Raw genomic sequence first — 11,557 nt, forward strand, 5'->3', positions numbered from 1 at the left:
CAAACTTCCTAAATCCACACATGAATAATACATGCTTTACTCACATTACAAAATGAAAAAGACACACACATATGTACATCATGACATGTATGAACTATGCACAGAATTGTGAGGGAATGTACATACATACTAACTCAAAACGTTGTGAAGTATTTACATGCCTACGTAACACCTATACATTGTATACTTCACACATCTTAGTCTCCACCTTTGTGTACTGGCCCTCCAGAATTGTCCAATGCTCTGGAGGGCACCTGCTGTCAATGCTTCGAGATAGCTAGACAATTCCCCTCTAGAGCTGCTATCTTTTATTGTCCTGGCTAGATACAGCTTTAGCTATCCCGCTTTAACTTATACTTTCTATATAGAATAGGTCAAAAGGTCTGCTCCCTGCAGCTTTTATCTGTTGTATCATTTAAATGCTGATCACATATTCGCCGTTCATTGGTGATTGCAGCTGTCAGTCATAACATACGGAGTTCTGTCTGGATAGAGAGGGCTCCTCTATGTTTCCCCTCATCAGGCTCGCTGGACCCTGAGGAGGGATTCCCAGGACCTGGTGGGAAAGCAGCAGACTCTGGTGTCACAAAGCTGCTGCCTTACAACCCTCTCTGAAACAAAAATGATTTCCAGAGCTCACGTGCCTAAGTTTTCAAATTGTGTGTTTTTTGCTTTGGAAAATGTTGTTGTGTGCTCGAACCATTACCCTCAGATTAGGGCAGAGACCACTCAGAGAACACTTACCGTGGGACCCTTCCACAGGATATCCAGACCGGGGCTCTCTGCACTAACTTCTCAAGAATCTTTACATTTTAATGATAAAAAAAATATGGTTTCCTTATGGAGCTGTATTTTAGAATCCATGCACACTGTATTGTGTATTTTCATCATTTTATATGGATAAAATTACAACTTCCAGAATGAAAAGTTCTAAAAGGCCATGTATGGGGTAACGTATCACATATGCTATAGGGCACAGATGACTTGATGTAGGGAGCGCTCTTAGATAAGGAATAGTATAATTTACTATTCCAACACCTTCCCTACTGTTACACACACTGGAGTCGGAATAGTAAATTATACTATTCCAACATCCAGGGCCCCCTACAGCAAGTCGTTGTAACAACTTGCGTAGTAATGGTACTGCGATGTAACAACGCGGTCGTTGTAACGACCACGTTGTAATCGCAAGCGCTGTAAACGCATACGATGTAGAAGTATATATTCGGCACAGACAGATACGCACATACATATTTAGAGGGAATTCTTTATTTACCATACACCTCGAAAGAGAAGAAAAACATTTAGGACTCCCTTGTCGTGTGGTTCGCACAAATCCGTATGACCTGGATGTTTTATTTTTTTAAAATTTTCTTTATTTGAGTTTTATAGAGCGCTGGCTAGACCCGGAGAAATCAGAGGGCTTTACATGAGGAACGGTGAGTTACAAGTTACATCTATTACAAGTTACATCTGTTACAAGAGCATAGATAAAGCATAGGACAGAAAGGCAATGTTACGGTACTTTGTAGGTGGGAGGGGGAGGAAAGGAGACATGAACAGGGAGACGGGGAGAAACTGTGCCCAATGACTGGCTGGGTAGGTGACGGCAGGGGGGTGAACCAGGGCCGATCTCCTCTATAGCTGTCGAGGCAGCTCCACCGGGCATTAGCCAAAGTGCTCGGACTCCTCTGTCAGGATGGTGATCAGGGTTTACCTAAAGATGGTCAAGTTCAAATGGGGAGTAGGAGAGATGAGAGCCGCAGTCAGATCAGAACATAGGTGTGGGTGGGAGTAAATGTTTTGATGTTATCAAGGCGCAGTCCAATCGGGAGCTTGACGTCTGGTGGTGGTAGCCGCCAGAGAACCGGTTAAGGCTGCGGGCAGAAGGAAGTTAAGAAGGCGAAGGCACCATCTTAAGGTCAGGCGTTGTCCAGACCCGTCCTTAAAGATGATACCCAGGTCACAAAATGCCACCACAATACAGCGCCATCGCAAGGGGTTATCAGCTGGGTTTGGATGTGCCCCGAAATCTCAGGAGCTTTCCGCGGTGGTGATCAGGGATGGCCCTAGCCATCTTGAGGTCAGGCACTGCCCATAGAGGGCTTCTCAGTGAGAAAATCGGCCTCAAACAAAGTTCCCAGGCCAGATCATTAAGTTAGGAGGGATTCCTATACAGCCCCCGTTGCTCAGATGCAGAAGAGCTCCGGAGCCACGCTCACCTCCCTAAACTGCTGGCAGTGCCGGGGCTGTGTCAGTCACTGCGGAGGTATTCTCCCCGGGTCAATCAACATGTCCAAGGCTCCTGCGGAGGCCCGGAGGGAGACCAACAAAACGCCATGCAATCTCCTTGGCAGCGAAACGTGTCCGGTTTAGATGTCTGGTTTCAACGTGTCAGTATTGATGTCACTCGGGGTGAAACGGATGCAGCCAGGACCGGAGCTACGGCAAGCGCAGTCAGGTGGAGATCATCCCTGGAGTTTGGCGGGGATTTCACAGACCGGGAGTTTAAAGGGCCAATTCAAGTTGCAGGTCAAATCCAGAGGGGAATGAAATTGCTCTTTGCCCGGCTGATGTCGAATTAAAAATCTGCCGGCGCCATTTTGCACATCAGGTCACGAAGATTACAAGGGCCGATATCAGGTCAAGTTAATACAGCAGTTTACAGCTCAAACACAGCTGCTGGTATTCTGGCCTCAGAAAATTCGTTTTTGGATGGGATTAGTTTAGAAAAAATAGCCTTTTAGTGCTGTGGTGCTCGGAGTCTTCACGGAGCTGCAGCTCCGTGAAGTCCATGTTTATTTGGACAACATAAACTTTGGGTGAGGTGCCTAGACTGATTTGATGCACCCCCACAGGATATGTTGGCCTGTACACCAGCTAGCTCATAGTGCCACCATAAGCCCTCCCTAACCTTACTAGGGAGCGGATGGTTTCTGGCAACCACAGAACATGGCAACCCTGACCCGTCAGGGAGTGTGGCAACAGATCACAACCTTTCGCTCAGTCACTCGTGTTTACTAGTGCTCAGAGAAATATACTGAATACACAGTGGGACATTTATCTATGCCCGCATATAAAACAGGGAGTAATCGTATGTACTCACCCCGTGCAAATCCTACTCTAAGTGTACCTAGAGTGTATGTAGGTGTAGAGACAAGAATCTCCCCAATGGACAAATCAACCGAAGGACTCCATCTTGGTGACAAACTGGTCACTCCTCACGAGATGTCAGATGAAGTCTCAGCATGCAGGGACCCTCGATGTCAGCTGAAGTGCCTTCTCTGCTAATCTATCAGGATGCTCATTAGTTATAATAGAAAGCAGCATTGAATTGTACGTTGTAGAACAGCGATGTTATGGATATGTAGATAGTTCTGTCGGAGCATAACACCCTGCTGCTTTAGTTTTAATACAGATATGAGATTAAATGTCAATCTCGCTGCTCTCAAAACTGTATCTTGCGTTTCTTAATGAAAAAATTAACTTTATTGTGTGTAGCAAGGTAACCAAAGCAGCAGGCTGCCAGAGACTCCAGGCCACAGCAGGTCTGTGCTCTCAACTCACTGCTGAGTCCCTGCCAGGGACTGACTCGGGGAATGGGTAAGGGAGCCGGGAAGGTGGGAGCTTGTAATCACTTATGGACGGTTCACAGCAGAAGCTTAACAAAGCAGCAGACTTCCAGAGAGCCCTGGTCTCGGCAGGTCTCTGCTCTCAACTTACTGCTGAGTCCCTGCTAGGGACCGACTCAGGGAAAGGGTAAGGAAACGAGCCAGGAGGGGGGGGGAGGCTGTCATCGCTTATGGTGGGTTCACAATCACATCAAGAGCCCACAAGGCACACTCAGATTAACATACACACAGGCACTCGTTAACACTCACAGATGAACACACATGCACACTCTGGCATCTGTGCTCACAGAATACACTTTCATGCAATCATGCACACACATCCCGACAATGGGCCACATGTATAGAGACAGCATATATCCATGTTCACGTAAAGAGCCAATGGTTAACAGTCAGAGGCTTCCATGTACATATATACCAGCATATATAAAGGTATATCTCCACTCGTAGGCACCCATGAACGCATAAAAACATACAGACAGGCACAAAACAACATGCATACATTCACCTATTTAATTACAGCAAATCACCTGGTGACATGAACACATGCAGAAACGAGATACATGCAGGCAGACATGCAATCACAGACCACACACGTGCAGAAACGTATTCATAAGCAGGTAGACGGGTAAAATATGACAAGGGAGTTAGATGATCGATTCATTCGTATGTGTGATGGCTACATGGATGACTAGATGAATGTGTTAGAGTGGGTGAATAAACAGATGCTTAAACCTTTGGTGTGTGGGGGCTACAGAGATGGAATGATGGATGAGTGCGTTTGTAGAATGATGGTGAAAGTGCTTTTTGTGAGTGAACTTGTAAATAGACACATTTAGAGTGAGTGTACGGATAGCCAATTAACCTATGCAGTAATACACTAACTCATTAATGTACCCATTAATTGATCCATGCACTCAGTTATCGATCCGTTCACCAATTCATCTAATCATGCGATCATTCATGCATCCACGTGATCATTTGATATTCTCCCACTCCATCCACTTATCCATTCATTCACCCATGCACTCAGTCACTCACTCACCCGTTCATCGTTTCACGCACCTAGACATTCAGCCATTCTACAAACAATAAACCACAAGCAGAAACGCTACAATCACTTCGGTTCATGAAACAAAAGCCGTACCTATTGGCCTTGTCTACGCCTGTTATTGTGTCGTCTCTTTGAAGAGCGCGTGGACTCTTCCGAGCGGATTGTGGAAGCCTGGTTCACACGTCTGTTCTCTTCTGCACCCTTTGTCGTGGCTGGTGTAACACTGTTCTCGTCTGTCCTGACCGTGGTGACTTCCTTCCGGCTTGTGTTGCTTTCCTCAGAGCTGAGTGTGATGACCCGGGTGTGTCTTCACTTCTGAGTCTGCGACGCTTCAAAAAGCCGTAATAAGCCTGGTGTTCCCTCTTGACATGCAAAGCGTGCTATTATAAACAGACACAGTTTCCGAAAAGTTAATAATTTCCAAATCACACTAATTACCAAGTGCTAGAAGCGCACTGACAGCATCAACACGCGCAGCACATGCTGCCTCTGGAGACGCGGCGCTGTGATGTGCATCGGCTCTTACAGCTGTGGCAGGTGCTCCATGTTCATCTGCAGCTCAAAAGGTTTACAGGATACAATGAAGCAGCTGTCTTACGTACTTCCCCCTGGCTTGTGTATAGTTTTTATTCATTGTATATATTGTTTATTTTTTCTTAAAATGCTTTCAATGGCCACATTTCCACCAGGCCACAGTGCAGACTTGGTAGTCCAACCCGTCCTAGGGGATCTTCACCGCCTGGTGGAGGATGTAAGGGTTGGGACCTTGTCCTGTAGATCTCACGCCTGAATGAGCCACAATTCTTAATCCCCAACCTTACCTGCAGGCCGGCTGGGCCAGGCACTTAAAGTTTACTTTATGAGACACCGCTTTGGCTTTCTTCCAGGTCAGGCCCACAGTGTATCGTGGAACCGGGTCACTGAAAGGCTGGCTGCAGATTGTGCAATTCTGGGGAAGAACATATTATTCACATAGCATGCTTGTGCCCTGCTCTACTGAAACAATGAGGGCACTGCTAAGAGCTCCTTTTAACCAATGAGGCATCCGGTCCTGCAGGCAGGCTGTGGTTGCATGTTTTAAAGCAACAGACCACATTCTGCATTGTTGCTTCACCAACATTTCAAAGCTAGTGGCAAAAAAAACTGGACACTTGTAAAGCTTGAGATGCATCCTCCTTAACGTGCGGTCCCTGCACAGACACGCTGTAGACATCTGGGACCTCCTCGACACCCTCTCTCAAGACGTCGCCTTCTTCACAGAAACATGGACCAACTCCACCTCCATCCCTGACATCGCCACCGCCATCCCCAACTGATACAAGATTAGAGGAAACACCACCCCAACCGCCAAGTAGGAGGACTTGCCATCGCACACAAGAGCTCCCTCCGACTCACGACCTCCAGATCGAGCAACAGTCTGCGCCCCACCGAACACCTCAATTTCCAGATCCAGACCAGCCCCAGAACGACCCTATGAGGCACACTCCACTACAGACCTCCCGGACCTCGAACCGCGTTCACCAATACCTCATTGCGCCCCATACCATTGCCTCCATGGACTACATGCTCATCGGAGACCTCAATTTCTACCTCAACAACCTCAATGACACCAACTCCACCACCCTCCTGGACAATGTCACCAACCTCGGACTGAAACAACTCGTCACCACCCCCACCCACAAGGCAGGACACACCCTCGACCCCATCTTCGCAGGAGGTAACAACATCCGCTTCTGTCACACTATGCAACCTCCCTGGATGGAACACCACATCGACAAATCCACCACGCCCAAACCTGCACCCCGCCCTCCGCAAAGGAACTGGAGCAAGGTCACCAAGGAGCTGATCAACTCCACCCTCAACCGCGATGCCACCCCACCTCGAACCTCACAGCCAAAAAACTCCACAGATGGATCACCAACTGCGCAGACGAGCATGCACCCCTACGTAACTCAGACAGACAGCGCCTCAGAAAGGCCACTTGGTTCACTCCCGACCTCCAAGAATCCAGACGCACCTGCAGACGTCTCAAGAAGAACTGGAGAAACAGCAAATCCTCAGAAGACTGCACCACCTACAAGAACGCCATGACAGAATACCTCCAGCGAAACCAATGACATCACCCCTCTCAGGACCTCTGCAACAAGCTCAGCTCCTACTTCCATCTGAAAATCAAGGGCCTCTACGCCAACTCCAACGACCAGTCACCCTCCTCCAGCAACGCCAGCCAGCCCACCATCTCCACCTGGACTATAGTCACCACGAAGACACAGTATCGACCATGAAAGGCATTCACTCAGGAGACCCCATGAACCCCCACCCCCTGCACATCTACCAGAGAGCCACTGCCACCATCGCACCGGAACTACAACGCACAATAAACGCCACCTTCAAAACCCACATCTTTCCCGATGACTGGTGTTAGAAAGGGTAGACGGACCGGGAGGGTCGGCCGGGGTCAGGAGGAGAGGTCTCCGGGGAGAGCCGTCTCCAGCGATCGTACAGACAAGTAACTTCCCCCCCCACAGACAGATACCACACACGGATAAGGTTCAGGGTTCTTTATAAGCACTTCTTAGGGTACGGTTGAATGGTACAAGGAGGTCTGGACTCAGGGGTCCCCTCGATTCAAGTCTCTCAAAGCAGGGTAAGGGGTAGCGGGACAGTCTGTCTACCAGTCAGGTAGTTTGGATGAGATGATGGTTAGCTCACAATCCTCGAGCTTAGTTGGTACGGGCCGCGGCAGCGCCAGCAGGTCCCGGTGGAGATGGTCGGTACACGGTCCGCGGTAGCACCAGCAGGTCCCGGAAAGATGGTCGATGTACGGTCCGCGGCAGCGCCAGCAGGTCCCGGTGAGGATGGTCGTTACAACGGGCTGCGGCAGCGCCAGCAGGTCCCGACTAGGATGGATGTTGTAGAAGGCCGCGGCAGCGCTAGCAGGCAGGACGATGGTTCACAAGAGCGGGCTACGGCAGCGCCAGTAGTCCGTCAAGGCTGAGTTCTCTCGGTGTCTCTCGACTCCAGGATACAACTGCCTTCCTGCTCCGGAGTTGCCCCAGTTATAGGGCAGGCGCCCTTTGATGTCCGGACCCTCGCACTTGGAGGTCGGAGGGCCCGGGATGAAGGTGTCCAGACACCCAGCAGGGGGTGGAGCCAGCGCCTGGGGGAGCTGGAGGCGATCGGCACCTGGCGGGGGAAGAGCTCTTGACACTTCGTCCTCCCATTGACCTGCCAAGTGGTCCGCTCACCTCCCGGGTGGATGGTGGTGCCGGGATGTCGGGGCCGGCCAGGCCCGGGGTTAGGGTCGGGGCGAGGCCACGCGGCCTCGTGGTGCAGGGCCCAAGATGGCGGCTTGAACCGGCCGGGGGAGCCGGTGGGGCTGGGCCTCGTGATGAGTAGAGGTCCGAGGGCAGAAGATCCGTCGGGAGACGGGGTACAGGTGCTTTTCGTGGGTTATGCCTGGTGGGCCGGAGCTCGGGCCCTGTCGTGCGGGGAGGGAGCAAGCCCTTCGTGTGGCCTGTCCAACATGCGTCCCCCCCAGCTGAAGGCGGGGAGAGTCACCCATCTTCTTGGGGACTCTCTTCGTCGAGGCGGAAAAAGCGGGACAGGCCATCCGCGTTGGCGTGGTCTTGGCCTGGTCGGTGCTCCACAGTGAAGTCCATTCCCTGCAGGGAAATGGACCAGCGCAAGAGTTTTGGGTTCTCCCCCCGCATCTGCATCAGCCACTGCAGGGGTCGATGGTCGGTTTGTACCCGGAAGTGGGTACCGAAGAGATAGGGCCGGAGCTTTTTGAGGGCCCACACCACTGCGAAGGCCTCCCTCTCGATGGTGCTCCAGCGCTGTTCTCGGGCCAGGAGACGTCGACTGATGAAGGCCACCGGCTGGTCATGACCTTCGGGGTTTAACTGAGAAAGGACGGCTCCGATGCCGTGGTCGGAGGCGTCGGTCTGTACCACGAATTCCCGACTGTAATCGGGGGCCTGGAGCACAGGGGCGGTGCACAGGGCGGCCTTCAGCTTCTCGAAGGCCGCTTGACAATCGGGGGTCCAGTTAATCCGCTTCGGTTGGTTCTTGGACGTGAGACCCGTGAGGGGCCCCACGATGCTGCCGTAGTCCTTCACGAACCGCCGGTAGTAGCCGGTGAGCCCCAAGAAGGCTCGGACCTCGGTCTGGGTGACGGGGGGCTGCCAGGACTGGATGGCAGCAATCTTAAGTTGTAGCGGGGCCACCAGCCCGCTTCCCACTTGGTGCCCAAGGTAGGTCACAGACCCTTGGCCAATTTGGCACTTGCCGGCCTTAATTGTGAGGCCGGCCCGCTGGAGGGCCTGTAGGACCTCTTGGAGGTGACGGAGGTGGTCGGGCCAGTGGCGGCTGTATACAGCGATATCGTCCAGGTAGGCAGCGCTGAACTCTTCGAGCCCCGCCAAGACCTGGTTCACGAGGCGTTGAAACGTGGCGGGGGCATTCTTCATGCCGAAGGGCATGACCTTGAATTGGTAGTGGCCATCGGGGGTAGAGAAGGCTGACCGTTCCTGAGCCCTGGGTGTGAGGCCGATCTGCCAGTAGCCCGCCGTTAGGTCGAAGATACTGAGGTAGCGGGCGGCCCCCAGCCGGTCGATCAGCTCGTCTGCTCGGGGGATCGGATGAGCGTCGGTCCGGGTGACAGCGTTCAAGCCCCGGTAGTCGACGCAGAATCTCAGTTCAGGTGCGGTGCCGGGGGCAGCGGCTTTGGGGACCAATACAACCGGACTGGCCCAGGGACTGTCCGAGGGCTCGATGACCCCGATTGTGAGCATCTTGGCCACCTCCTCCTGTATGCAGGCCCGTACCCGATCTGGTACGCGGTAGGCCCGGTGTCGGACAGGGGGACTGTCCCCGGTGTCCACGTCGTGCAAACACCAAGGGGTGACCCCGGGGGTGAGGGAGAACAGGGTAGCGAACTGCAGCAGGAGGTTCCGGCAGCCCTGGCGTTGCTCCGAAGTGAGGGCGTCAGAGAGCCGGACCCCGTCCACGGAGCCGTCATTCTCCTGAGTCTTCAGAAGATCCGGGAGGGGTTCGGAGTCTTCCTCTGCCCCACTGTCCGTAGCCATCAGGAGGCTGAGTTCTGAGCGCACAAAGTGTGGTTTGAGTCGGTTGGTGTGGAGGACCCGAAGGGGGTTCCGGGAGGTCCCCAGGTCGATGAGGTAAGTGACGGGGCTTTTGCGCTCGACCACTTTGAAGGGCCCCGTCCACTTATCTTGCAAGGCACATGGTTCGGTGGGGGACATCACCCATACTTGTTGTCCAGGCTCGAACTCAACGGAGGAGGCATTGTGATCATACCACTTCTTCATGTCCTCCTGGCTGGCCTCGAGGTTCGCCTTGGCCATCTCTCTGAAGCGCCGGGTCTGATTGCGTAGGGCCAGGAGGTATTTGAAGACGTCTGGAGGAGTCTTTAGGGGGGCCATCTCCCAACCTTCTTTTACTAGGCTGAGGGGCCCTCGCACAGGGTGCCCGTACAGGAGTTCGAAAGGGCTAAAACCGAGGGACTTCTGGGGAACTTCTCGGTAAGCGAAGAGGAGGCACGGGAGTAGTACATCCCACTGGCGACGGAGGGGCTCTTCCAATCCCCCAATCATCCCCTTGAGGGTGCGGTTAAAACGCTCCACTAGTCCGTTCCCTTGGGGGTGATAGGGGGTCGTGAATCTGTAGGTGACCCCGCATTGTTGCCAGAGGGACTTCATGTATTTGGATATAAAGTTCGTGCCTCGGTCGCTGACGACTTCTCGGGGGAAGCCTACCCGGGAGAAGATCCCCATTAGGGCCCGGCCAACCACCGGAGCTGTCACGGTCCGTAGGGGCACCGCCTCGGGGTAGCGGGTGGCATGGTCCACCAGTACTAAGATGAACCTGTGTCCTTGTGCCGTGCGGGGGTCCAGAGGCCCCACGATGTCTATCCCCACCCTCTCGAACGGGGTGGTGACCACTGGGAAGGGTTGCAGAGGGGCTTTCAGCTTCCGACCACTCTTCCCGCTGGCTTGGCATGTGGGGCAAGATCGGCAGTGGTTCAGGACGTCGTTCCTCATTTTCAGCCAGAAAAAGTGGGTCACTAGGCGGCTGTACGTTTTATCCTGGCCCAGGTGTCCAGCCAGGGGGACATCGTGGGCCAGGTTGAGCAGAAAGTCTCTGAAGCGGAGAGGTACCACCAGTACTCGACCGGCCCCCAGCTCGGCGATTCTTTGCTCGCTGTATAGTAGGTCGTTATCCCAGTAGACCCAGTGAGTTCCGGTGGAGTCCCCTGCGTTCTGGGCGCTGGCTTGTTGGCGGAGTCCCTCGAGGGAGGGACAGGTCTTTTGTTCCTGGCGGAACTGTTCTTGGGTGGGCCCCCCTTCTTGACGCCACTGAGCCAGGTCAGGAAGGTCCTGGGGTTGCGCGTCCCCTTCGGTCGTCGGGTCTGGGAGGCTGGCCTCGTCGTTGTCTTCTACTGGGGCGACTGGGGGCGGAGGTGCTGGCCATTCTGGTTCTTCTGATCGAGGGACGGCACGGGCGGCCATGGACCGGGTGGTTATGCAGGCCCAGTCCGGGAGGCCCAGCATCCCCAGGTGCTCTCTTCTCTCAACGGTGGCCCACGGGGAACTCTCGAGGTCATTCCCCAGGAGGCAGTCCACGGGGGCATCGTCCCGGACCGTCACCTTCAACAGGCCGGAGACCCCTCCCCATTCGAATGGGACGCAGGCCATTTGACACATACTTTCAGAGTTGTCTGCCGAGCGGACGGGGCAGAGAATGTTCGGCAGGATCTGCTCGGGCTTCACCAGGTGACAGCGGACGGCCGTCACACTGGCGCCTGTGTCACGCAAGGCCTCGGCTTGCTGTCCATTAATGGTCACCCACT

At 53.4% G+C, this 11,557-nt stretch overlaps 1 long non-coding RNA gene across 1 annotated transcript in view; it reads right to left on the minus strand.

Moving 5' to 3' along the window:
• The window catches only part of LOC146863829 (uncharacterized), a 49,957-nt gene extending 45,064 nt beyond the window's left edge, over nucleotides 1–4,893 (minus strand). Inside the window, exon 1 of the long non-coding RNA XR_014976570.1 lies at nucleotides 4,777–4,893. This is a non-coding gene — a long non-coding RNA (uncharacterized LOC146863829). The remainder of the gene's footprint in view (nucleotides 1–4,776) is intronic.
• Between the last annotated feature and the right edge of the window lie 6,664 nt (nucleotides 4,894–11,557).

This window comes from Triturus cristatus, chromosome 2_1 (assembly GCF_964204655.1).
Source record: "Triturus cristatus chromosome 2_1, aTriCri1.1, whole genome shotgun sequence".
Lineage (NCBI taxonomy): Eukaryota > Metazoa > Chordata > Amphibia > Caudata > Salamandridae > Triturus > Triturus cristatus.